This window comes from Anolis sagrei, chromosome 2 (assembly GCF_037176765.1).
Source record: "Anolis sagrei isolate rAnoSag1 chromosome 2, rAnoSag1.mat, whole genome shotgun sequence".
NCBI lineage: Eukaryota > Metazoa > Chordata > Lepidosauria > Squamata > Dactyloidae > Anolis > Anolis sagrei.
The window spans coordinates 225,093,159-225,106,541 of NC_090022.1; the positions used below are offsets into that span (position 1 = coordinate 225,093,159).

Genomic DNA, 13,383 nt, shown 5'->3' on the forward strand with positions numbered 1-13,383 from the left:
TCATATTTTCCCCATAGCAGCTGTAATTTGTCTGTTCAGTAGTACATTGCAAGTGTTGGCAACTGGAAATAAAGATAATATTTGATACATTGCGGTATTAATATATAGTTGTATTGACCCAGCAATTCTATTTTTAGTTTTAAGGCACTACTGGGATGCATGGGCTGTATGTCAACATTTCAAGCTTTAAGTTGGTATTTCCCTTAAGCCCAGCCTGATCAATGTCATGGATTACTGGTACTAGGAGTATAATGTGACCTGACAGAATTATTCTAAATTTACCTCTAGTTGGAATTGGAAGTAAGAGGAGAAATAAGGAATCAACTTTAACCCAAATAAAAGAATAGTTTTAAGTACAATATTTTGGCAATATATTCTAAGCAAATGGTTCCAATAAAACTGTAACTCTTTTTAAACTTCTTGTTAGTTTTGGATGAAGAAAAAGCAAATGATTTAGATTAAATAACAACATCCAACTTTGGAGTTTATTCAGTGTATGGGGTAGGGGTGGAGGGAGACTTGCTGCTGGAAAGACTAGGAAAGAGTTTTGTTTTTCACTATTTCACGTGGCAATATGCAGTGTAATATTTCACTATTGTCCTCAACTGCAGCCAAAAATAGTGACTATAAACCTGTTTTTCATATAATAAATAACTCTGTTCAGGCCGAATATCCTATATAAATAGTACCATATTTCTCTTGATGGCTGAAATATGTTTCTTCTAGCAAGGTGTATGGCAGAAGGAGCCTTCTGAAACTAACTAATACTTCAGTATTATGGCCTCTTTCCCAGTAAACATATTTAATGCTGGCCTTAAAACAGACTGATGAAGCACAGTGAGTGGGGGTGAGGGGTCTAAGAAGTATGCAAGAGTGAGGGAGGCCGCTTTGTTTGCAATGAGAAATCAAAGGAAGGAAACAGCAAAAATCTTAAGGAGCCCCTTACTCAACAAAGAATCAATGAAAGTTGGCACTTGAAAGTGGGTCAGCATGCCTTTTCAGTGGCCTGCTTCACTTACTTGCATGGCAACGCAGTGCCTCAGAACTGTTGCTCCATCTGATTTCAAGACAGAAGTGGAAAGAGCTACAAATGAGCCATTAACCCTCTTGAGTAAAAAAATATGAAAGCTCTTTACATTCATTTGAACTCAAGGAATGGCTATTCAATACAACACTGCTCAATAAATGTTTGCAGGCCAAGTGAATCCAAAGTACTATTTAAGACCACAATGCTGTGATAGTCTAGATTTTTATTTTATATCTGCTTAGGATCAGATCACTATTGTAAATAAAAATTTCTCAAACTGTTTTTGTATTTTTAGTAATTATATGAAGTGCTACAAGCAGTGATTCATTGCTCAGTTTTTCACTTCACTCATGTTTTAAAATGGTAAAAATCTAGAAAACAGGCTTCCTCTCTTGGAGGTATCAAAATAATATCTGTGTGTCCATGGGCAACAAGCTCCATTCAAGAAAAATTGAACACACAATGAATTGAAAATGAAGTAGACCATAAACTTTATTATTTACAGCTACATCTACATCGGTCACCAGATCCAGGCATCACCCAAAACCGCCTGTTGAGCCATGAACTATTCTTCCCACTAGCTGATCCCATGGGATGATAGGGAAGGACCCATAGAATGCTGGGCACTGACCAGTTCCACCCACACCCTATAAACACATTTAGGGAACCCCCATCCCCTTTATCAATCCTCATCCCCTTTATTAATGCTAAATGAACACCTGACACTAGTAATTCACATCTCAACACCAGAACCCATTCTAAACCAGTCAATCAGTTGTGACAAATGGAGCAAAGTACAAAGAGTTGGTTATGACCTTTAAAGCCCTATGGGGTTTAGATCCATGTTACCTGTCAGATTTCCACTAGGTGTCACAGACCCAGCTTCAAAGGAGAACAATGGCAGAATTCACCTGAACAAACCTTGCCATGAAAACCCTGTAATAGTTTTGCCTTGGAGTTGCAATAAGTAAGAAATTATTTTAAAGTGTACAACACCAAAACCAATAACTGGTGTTAATTGTATATGTTGGCTAGTTTGTTCACATATGGACAGCCAATAAAAATATAGAATAAATATATAGAATGATAATAAAATATAGAACAGGATTGTAATTTTAGTGTTGACAGTGGTCTCAGAATCATGAAAGCAAGGTACTGCCTTCCATTCTAGAAACAATATTGACATTCATGCATTCAGTAAGATACTTATTTTAAAATGAAAACTAATTCGTTTCATTACTTTTAAAAACCAGCTTTATTAGAGTGATGTAATAATAATGTTTGAATAGATAAAACTGAAGATGTTATATAATATATGATAGTAATGGTTATGATAAACTAAAGTGGTTATCATAATTGTACATAACCACATTACTAGAAATAATGAAATCACTGTTCTGACGGAACACATCATTGATATTATCACATCAACTGAAAAGTTGTTACTAGAGTAATAAGGAAGCATAGTATTATTAAAAGCAAATGTTCACCTGGGCTCTTCTAAACAAACAATCTGGCTGTAGCAGTCGATTAATATTCCATTTTAAACTCCTGTAATATCTTGAAGTCTTTTAAAATCAAAACATAAGCAGGGGCTCTATAATTTAATGGCATTTACATTTCTAAATAGTTCCCTAACACTATGTGTGATTGCCTACTTTTTCTGATGCTTTTTAGAAAAAGTAATCTATTACGTTTAATACCATTCTTGGTCACATCATATAGGATTTTGATTTTTCAAATCAATATGTTTGAATAGCTGCCTGTTGCTACTGACTAATATGTTTTTGGGGGTTCAGGTGATCTTGGGTTGTCAACATCTGAATTTTGTTCAATGCATTAGTAGAGATTTGTGTACTTGCCACATTATTAGAATATTTCCTATTTCTTAATTTCTTTGTAACTTCATTTCTGCTTCCATCATAACAACTTAATTTGATTCTTCTAATATTGAACTCAATGGTTCTGTGCTAATATAACACTGGAGGCAAAATTAGTTTTTTCAGAAACAAAAAGATAATGTCAGCTTTCCTAAGGGAACTCTAAGGGTTACAGATTTTAAAATTAAGCAATATCTGAATAATCAGAAATTACCTATAGGAACTGCAAAAGTTACAGGCTTGGAGAATTCAACATTTCCCCATGTTCTTTCCAAAACAACAACAAAAGCCCTAGTAACTTAATGATGGCACACCAGAGAAGGGCATTATTGGCATTTCATGAGAGCCTTGAACAAAAGTACTTCCATTAAATGATGAGGATGTACTACACATATTTATTGGAGGTACCCTTGTAAAATGGTCTAGTTCTAAAAGGTTGTGTCACAGAATTCATTCCAGATTCACTTAGAGGGGATCTGAGCCAATTTTTTTTTTTAAAAAAATGTAAACCAAGGAATACTGAAGTTGATCAGTGGCACCATAAACCATTTTCTTTATTTTCTTACTATTAAGTATTCCATCTGTGAGAGTTTCTTAGGGAAATTTAACGAAATGAATACAAACTATAGCTCATGTTAGCTGTAGGCTACTTCCAGAAGCAGAGCATGCGTCTGAATACCAGTTTCTGGACCTCAGCAAAATCTGGACAGAATCCTACTTTGAATAGTGATAAATACTAAACTTTGATACCTCTAACAGCATATGAAGAGCTCTACTGGATCAGTACTGTACCTAGTTTCACAGTGGCATTTGGATTTCAGCTGTGGCCAATAATAATTTGTTTCTAGAAGAGTAGACATAGGGCATGAGGGCATCCATCTCTCTCTCTCTCTCTCTCTCTCTCTCTCTCAAACACACTGTTTTAAGTAGGTTGAAGTAATTAGTAATTCTGTTTATATTTTGATGGTGTTTTTGTTTAAAATTCTCTGTTGTTAGTTGCCTACAATGACATTTTTACAAAAAATATATTAATACATACTGTATGTAGTTGACTATAAGTATAAAAGTAAAAAAAAAAATCTTGGTTCAACTTATCCATGAGTTAATGCTTGAAACAGATGACAATGATGATGGCTTGGTGAGTTCTGGAATCCCCACCATTTTAAGCCCATGACTTGGAGGAGAGTGGCAGCAGCTAAAGTGACAGGAGCAATCATCTGTTTTGCCCTACCTCCTTCTACACTTCTTTGTCCTTGATCCTCAGCACACAAATTAGAGATTCAATCCATGGCAATTAAAATTGTATGGAGAACTGTGTACAGAGAGCCGTAAGTGTCTGGGAGCACCTAGGTTACCTGTTATGACAATGTCTGCTGCTGACCTTAACAATATTTAGTAGAGGTTACTCACAAGGCTTAGCATAGGTGGTAGTCTCCTATGGTGATGATGGTGGCAAACCCCAGACACCATAAACACTGCATTGATTAGACTCCCCCTTGTTGTTACTGAACACTGTTCTGGCCAAGTGTTCAGTAACACTTGAGAATGGGGGGAAGACTGCATTTCTTTCTCACAGATGCCAATTGCCTCAGATAGCCATGGCCACTTAAGCAATGACATTGGCCAGAGATGTCATAATAACACTGGCTCCCCTCACACACATACTCCTACCATGTTTCGCTCTCTTTTCTCCAGCACATCACCACTCTTGGTGTTTCTCTCATATCTTTACATGACTGGCATGCTCTCACACAGCTTTACTTCCTTTAATATCCGCCCTATTTGTGCTTGTATAGATGTTGACATTTTAAGATTAGCAATCCAATTTATACTCCATCCTTTTGTAACCAGATCCTCGCCTTCTCTTTAACGCTTCCTAAGTATGCTCCCTCTATGCATTTTTGAAAGGAGACGGATATATTTGCTGATTACATACCTCTAATTTTGCCTTCAATTTATCCAGGGATCATAGCAAAATCCCCAAGTCTGGCTTGGATTAATCTATGAGATTGACTTATAGTTGAGTGTATATGGTAAATAATATTGATGTGCATGCTATCTAAAGATTATATGAGCATTAATACAAAATGGTAACATGTCCATCTAGGTGTGGTAATTTAATATATGTTAACCAATAATCCTAACCCTCAAATCTGAGACAAAAGGTACTACAAAGACGTCTTAAATATTAATGGAATGAAGTGAATAAAATATTAAAGATGACATACCTCTCCTAGCCGTGAGCTTAAATCACATTTATATTCCACACAAAGCCAAATCCAGATATCCAGCTTCCTCAGATATCAACACCATATTCAGCAGTCAGTTTTAAAGAAGAATAGATTAGTTGTAAATCAAATGTACTACCTTCCAAAATTAATATTTATTCTCAACTTGCAAGTCTGTGGACTTCTTCCCCACTCCAATATTTGGCTATTTCCTTCCCCAGATTTCTGATTCTTCATGGAATAATGATATTTCCAAAGTCCTTCATTGGTCAGGGATTTTTCCCGCTGAGCTTCCTGATTTTGTTCCAGACTGTTCTGTCCACTATAATGCTTATAAGGTAGAAGACAATAATGCTTATTAAATTAGAAAACAGCAAGAATAGAAGAAGCCTGCAGCCAGGTGGATGGACTGAATCAAGCAACCTATGGTCCCAAATCTCCAAGACCTGAGTAGAGCTGTTGAAGATGGGATGACTTCAAAATTTCTCATTCATAGGGTCACCATAAGTTGAAGTCAACTTGAGGACAATTAACAACAACAAATATTTAAATATATATATTCATCTCTACAAATAGCATGAGACATTATTTAGTCATTTATTTCATTTCACTGTCAGTATTCTTACAATAAGCCATTCACGTATACAGAGAATACCCTCTTTTTGAAATTGATCCAAGGGTCCATGCAGCCCAATTTACAATTGTTTTCTGTAGTATTTTATTGTGCAACATGCTTTGGCTACATGGTTTAATGACTGGTGAGAATTTTCCATTGAAAAATGAAGAACTATAATACAAAGAGACATATTAATTGTGAAATTAAACAATTCAAACAAGAAAAAAAAAACAAAAAAACAACATCTCATTATGCATAATGTTGCTATCAGTGGTCAAACTCACTGGAACTGATGCTTAGTTCCATATGAAAACAGATAGTGTGGAGAGTGGAACTTTTAGTGGGGCCTATCAGGTCCTCATAAAGAAAAGCAGGATTATATTTCATTTCAAATATTCTAAATATATGGAAACGGGACATCTTATAAACTGAAATATATACCAGTTTCCAAACTATGTGGGGTAAACATATGGCATGTATTATCTTTTCTGAAATAATTTTTCTGGACTATCTAAGCCTGCAATTTAAGACACACTTACTAATATGAGTATTGCTATTGAATAAAAATATATAAAACTGTTCTGTAAATATATACATTTATGTGTAGTAAATGTATATTGTGATTATTGGAGGCAGGGTGTTAATCTAGATTTGGGGGAAATTATTTCTTTGTTGATTTATATACTATGAAGATAGACTCTTCTGTTTTCTCATTTTAATATTTTTCTTCAGTTCTGAACTATAACTTGGCTTTGATAATAAGGAGGGATTTATTTTACCCCCTTCTGTCATAAAAAGAGCATTATTTTTTAATTCAGTACACTTCATTTCCCCCTCAGATGAGATTAACTCATGTACATTTCTAGTATGTTAAAATAATGAAAGGGAAGTCAGACACTGGAAAGCTAACAGCAGCAACCAATTGTAATATAAAATCTCCAAAATAATCCTTGATACAACTTAAAAAGTTGATTTTAACTCCCACAAAAAGTATATTTTCAAGCCCTCAAGAGTGTAATCTGTATCTTACTTTGTCATGAAACATAGTTTGCTGTTGTGAAGGTGACAGCTAATTTGTTTACTAGATGAGCATTAAAACACTGAGGTGTAGTCCTGAGAAGACACAATGGTGGTACGGGAAGCTATTTTCTCTGATCTGTCAAGTGGTTTCCCCCATTGTTCTAGCTGTGGTTGAAGTCCCCTTTAAGGATCTGATTCACAGTTTGAGAGTGCTAATTCATACTACATTCCCATTCAATGATGGGCCTTATGACTTGCAGCATTTTTCACAATCTTGTGTGCCAACTGCAACTGCCATTTGATAAAGGGAAGCCCTTGCTGTACTGCTCCACAATCCAGTAGCCTCCAGATTAGATCAGTACAATGTGATGTTGTAGAGCCACAATTGAAGTTCAGAATACAGGTTCAAGATTACTAACTGGAATGAATTACAGGGTTCACATTTTACTCATTTTAAAACAATTCCACTGACTGGTATCTTCAGTTATAGTGTATTTAGAAATTCTGCGAGTGGTGACTAAATACAGAAATTCATTGGGGATGGAGGGGGGGGGGACGGACGGTGATATCTCTGTTCAGGATTTGGCAGAGCACAAAGGGGAATTTTGGCAAGTTCCTCACCCACTCCAATTTACATGTCTAAGCAGAAGGTAGCCTTGGATCTACAGGGAGATTTCTGGGTGATTTGCTGTAGATCAACAGGGATTTTTGACTCCTGGTTGTATAGCAAATAAGTGACTCTAAATCATATATGTCAAGCTCAAGGCCAAATCCAGTCTACCATGTCATGTTATGTGGCCCTCCAGATGCTGGATTACAATTCCTGTATTCCTCATTATTAGACATCATGACTAAAGCGGATGGGAGTTGTGATACATAGACAATTGGAAGGCTGTTTGTTCTGTATAGTCAGATTATTGGGCTTTGCATTTAGACACAAGGCTTGTGGATGTGATGTCTGACTTTAACATTATTTATTTATTTATTTATTTATTTGCCGCATTTATATCCTGCCCTTCTCACCACTAAGGGAGGAGCCCCCAGTGGCGCAGTGGGTTAAACCCCTGTGCCAGCAGGACTGAAGACCGACAGGTCGCAGGTTCGAATCCGGGGAGAGGCGGATGAGCTCCCTCTATCAGCTCCAGCTCTTCATGCGGGGAAATGAGAGAAGCCTCCTACAAGGATGATAAAAACATCAAATCATCCAGGCGTCCCCTGGGCAACGTCCTTGTAGACAGCCAATTCTCTCACACCAGAAGTGACTTGCTCCTGACACGACAAAAAAAAAAACCCACTAAGGGGACTCAGGGTGGCTCAAAAGAAAGGCACAATTCGATGCCTTGAGTATATATAAAAATAAAGCAACTTATACTTTAAAATCACATAATTAAAACATATTACTTACAACAATTACTTAAAATCACACAGTCCAATGTCTTTAACCTTTCCCCAACCTCAGAGATGCAAGTGCTGTGGGCTATGCTTCCCATTACCTTGCATGGTGGATAATCAAAAGGAGTTGTTGTTCAATAACATCTGAGGACTCAAATTGGGTAAAAACTAAAGAGCACCGACCACTATGTTATGTATGTGTGTGTGTGTGTGTGTGTATCCCCTGCTCTAAATTATATTTCTAGAATAAGGGAAAAGGTAGGGCAAGGTAACCCAGAGTGGAAGAAGTAGTATGAATTTGATTTTCATAACAAAAACAGGTTTATGTACTAAATTATAAATATAAGGCCTTTTGTATCTGCTTCTCATTGACAGATCTTGGGGTTCTAATAAAAAAACCAACATATTCGGCAAATCTCTTGAGACCTGGCTTATTGTTAGCATAATAGTCAAGTTCAAAGACACAGTCATGTTAGTTTGCTTCAGTATACAAATGGAACTTGCAGCATCTTTTGGGCTAGCCAAGTGAAAGACGTTGGTAGTATAAAATTTCAGAGACTAGTTCTACTTCATCAGATACATGGAGTGAAACATATGTGCAACAACATTAATACCAATGGATGGGCAAAGGTTTGTGTGAATACTAATTATAATTCAAAACATATGGGTATGATGTTAAAGTGATAAATTCAATTTCAATGACAGTTATAACGAGTAGTTAAGGAACAAAGGTGGAATACTCTCCATAGGTTTACCTGCACACCTTGGCTTGATGTAGATCCTTTTTCCAGCTTTCCCTCCTAATTCCTCTTTATGCATATTACTTCATAATACAAGTTTCTGCTACAAAACTCTTTCTCTGAGTCTTAAAAGTTCTATACAAACCCATGGTTAGTATAACAGATGACATTAATTGATGCTCTCTGTTCATTTGTATGAGGCTTTTTGTTTTTCCAATAATATTTCCAGATTAATGAGTTTTTATTGTTCCTTTCATTTGTTTCACTGTTTATTGCTTTGTACATAAACTGAATAATGTAGTTTATTATAATATGGTTTGCTATTTGGGGAGTACTTTTAGCTGAAGAATGGCATACATATTTTGAATATAAATCAATTTCAGTCACATTAATCATTACAATGTAGCCATCATTCTCTAACCATGTAGCTAATCCAACCCAAAGAGAAGACATTTTAAATGACTTAAGACATATTGATTTATAGTATATTAGATATAGGATTGCCATGTTCCGGATCCTCAAATCTGGGTGGCTTAATTTGCCAATTATGCAAATACTTTTCCATTTAGGCAAATTAGATAGTAAATGCAAGAAAGGATTAAGCAATTTTCTTTGTTGATTTTCACTTACCCTCAAAGAAAACATGTATTTTTTGAAGAAATATGTGTTTAATCCATAAAGTTTACAAACTATAAAACAATTACAGGTTATTCAAAATGCTTAGAATGAGAAATGTTTTGGATTTTTTTTTAGAGATTTTGGAATACCTGTATTTGCATAAGTCTAAACACGAAATTCATTTATGTTTCATATATAGCATAAAACCATAGCCATAAAGTAATTTTACAAGATCTTTGTTTTTTAAAAAAAATGTACATAAAACTATATTTCTGTTTGTTGAACCATCAGAAAGCAAAGATGTCACTGTCTCAGCCAGCTATGTGGATAATGTTGGATTTTAGAGGGTTTTGGATTTTGGAATTCTAGAGAAGAGGTGAACCTGTACATATTATATGATATTATATCATATCCACGGCTGCAAGCCTGTGCAGTTTTTTAGCATAAGGACTGACACTTATGGCAGTGTCTTGTGCTTCTACCACAGTGTTGTTGTGCTTCTGCCGACAGTCCCACAGCTAATAATCTTGCCACTTTAGTCCCGTTGCAGGTAGAATGTTTAAGGACACTCAGAAGCTTACCTTGCAAGCTGATTTACTAGGGACTTCATCCCATGGTCTTCAGGATCTGTTTTTCATATGCATGGGAAATGGAGCCCCACAGGAGACCTCTATTAGGAGTCAGATGTCAATCAACTCTTGATAGAGAAAGATAGGGAAAGGGGAGGAATGATGTGGAAGGTGCGATAAGCAAGTGATATGGCTGCCCATCCCTGAAGATGGGGAAAGACAGGAGGTAATGGGGTAAGACAATTCCCTCCTCTTTTCCCTGCTTTTCTCCTGCCCGTCTGATGAAGTCCTAGATGAGAAAACAATATCAAGATTCCTCTTCTCCTCCATCACCATGTACTTTCATTCCTCTATGTCTCAATCTCTGCAGTTTTTCTCTATCCCTTCCCTATTTGCTGTTGTTTTGTCTTCCTCTCACTCCCTTCAGCTATGACTAAAAGCAGAGGATTGAGTTTTGCACCAATTCTATAGATTAGGAAGCTTAATATGAAGAGGAAGTTCCTGCAAGGGAAAATGAACAATTTAGTGTGGATTTCTTTGGGGGAGAGAGAAGGATTGAGCCTCTCAGTCTTGGAAGTAAATGCATGCCAATAAGATGTGAACAATATTTAGTTTTCACAAAAGGAGATACGGAGGTTCAGGCTTATGGAAAATGATGCAATGTGCACCAGATATCCCTGCCAAATGTTGAGTAGACAAACTTAATTTTAATTAATTTTTAATTTAGTTTTTTGATCATCAAGCAAATAGCAACAAACATTAATATCTTCTCCATAGTTCCAGTGTTCTTTGAGGTAAATTGCCATTTCATCCCCTCCTTTTCCTTTTTACACTTCCTAGATAGTCTTTTTGCATCCATGCTAAATAATCAAGACAGTAATGGTCCATGATGTGTATTCCTGTTTTACTATATCAACATACTTTATTGGAATGAGGTCCCTTTCTATCATGTTTCCAAGGTACCCAATGATGCAAAGCAGAAATGAGGAAATAACAATGTCATCCATGTTTTATGGTCTAATCCTCTCCAAAGCCCGCAGAGCCAAAAACCCGGATGTACAAATTGAAAGTAGATTTTGGCCACATTTTTGAACAGAAACTCAGTGTGGTCCATGGTAGGAGCTTGGATCCTGTGGTGTATTTCTTTTATTCGTTTATTACATTTATACCTGCTTTTCCTCCCAGGATGGGATTTACCTCTACTAAGTAAAGATAGATATTTAGCAAAAGGGAAGGAATAACTTCTTTGCACTGTGCAGTGTCTGAATGCAGCCTTGCTTGCACAGGAAAAGCAATGTTGATGTAGTCCTTTCAGATTCTACTGTGCAACTCACAGTAAATATAAGACCGTGTCCCATCCAATTATCTTTCTGTAGAAGATATGAAGGCAAATACAGCCGTAAATTGTTACTTAGAAGGCATGCCTGGCCTAGTATAATGCTGCATACGTGACTTTATAGCACTCTCAGAGATTCCAGAATTGGTTAATGCCAAGCAAACAACAGCACCAGTTCTAATTTATTCCCAAATAGAAGGATATACCTCTATGGTACCCAGGGGGGGGGGGGGTTAAGTGGATGAACACATTTTTTCTTTCAAGATGTAGAGGATCAGCTACTTTTATCAGCTCTGTAATGTCTCTCCAAACTGTTATTATTTAGTCTGTGAAAATGATAGGCCTGTCTTCATACCTGCAGCTGCTGGCCAAACCCATTTGATCAGGGACTTTGAAGTGCAAGTGGTGCAGACAGCCAAGTATCAGCTGTCTGGACTGTTTCCACATGGAAAACTTTAAACAGCACCACTGAATTCTGGCTTGCTTTAATCTTGAAGGGAAGGGAGAATTAACGTGTGTATGCATTTTTAAAATGTTGACTGTTCCTTACTCCTACTCATTCCTCATCACAAAAAAGAAAGTTTTGAAACATTAAGAGCAAAATAAATCATGGGAATTTAACATAGGCGCTGTAACCTTGGGTGGTAATCTCTTTCTCAGGAGTGAAAAAATAGACTTTTAACATATTAGACTATTTTTAAAGGGTTCGTAGTTCTGTCTATCCTTTGAAGAATGTGGTGAAATAAGGACACTGCTCGGTCAAAGCAAGGATTTCTAATGCTGATTAATGCATGTTTTCCGGAACTTATCTCAAAATTACAGAATTACAGCACTATAGCAGAATATAGTAAGACATAAAAATAAATCTATATTTTATATATAACACAGTCAGTGCAGATGTTTTCTAGTGCTGATACAAGCAAAATCCAGGCTCAGCGTTTTAAACAGAAGAAGTGGAAGGTATACCTTGGGAAAAGGAATACAACTGAAAGAGGAAAACTTCTTAAACTCTGGAATCTGTCCTATTTCAAACTAGACTTCTGCTGCTAACTATCGGGTAGCCTTTTTGTATTCTTTGATTAACAAAGAGTGTGGAATTAATTCCTTTCACCCTTCTATGATTTACTTTTAAAGCATTGAGTAGCAATAATGCCAAGATGAGCACAAATGGACAATGGCTTTCAGGATGCACCCTTTCAATCATGGTTGCAAAAGTTACTTTTTTGATTATATTTCCCAGAGACCAGCCAACATGGCATAGTAGCAATGCTGACTATGCAATTCTCCAAGATATAGACAAAAACATAACATTTCTTAACTCTGGTATGATCCATCTCTTTTCAACCTACATGTTGTGACATCAGGCTCAGAATTAGTTAAGACATTGAAAATTTAGAGCATGACTGACTATTGTGCAGCCTTCTTGGCACAGTTCCTGGAATCAATACTGTATTACTGAATTGACACTTGTATTTTTCAATAATGTGATTGTGTTTGTATTGATATGAAGGCAAGAAAAATAAATTGAGTATTCACCTGTGGATCAATGGTACATCTGATTTAACATCAGAATAATGAATATGGGTCTTTTTAGCTATTCCAGGCAGGTCATGTAGAATTGTTTCTTCAAATTACAATCCGTAGCTTGGGAGTTCTGCTGGACTCATCACTGAGCCTGGAACCTCAGCTTTCGCCGGTGTCCAGGCGAGCTTTTTTACAATTAAAACTTGTGCACCAGTTGTGCCCATACCTTAGAAAGTCAGACTTGGTCATGGTGGGCCACACTCCTGTTACATTCCAAATGGACTACTGCAACATACTCTGTGTAGTTGCCTTTGAAGACTGTTTGGAAGCCTCAGCTGGTGCAACAGGCAGTAGCCAGATTACTCATCTGAATAGTATACAGAGAGAAGACATCCCTCCTGTTGCATCAGCTCCACTGGCTGCCAGTCTGCTA

The 13,383-nt window shown here is 36.6% G+C and overlaps 1 protein-coding gene across 2 annotated transcripts in view; it reads left to right on the plus strand.

Moving 5' to 3' along the window:
- PCSK5 (proprotein convertase subtilisin/kexin type 5) overlaps positions 1-13,383 on the plus strand; it is a 321,518-nt gene that overhangs the window by 194,020 nt on the left and 114,115 nt on the right. The window lies entirely within an intron of this gene.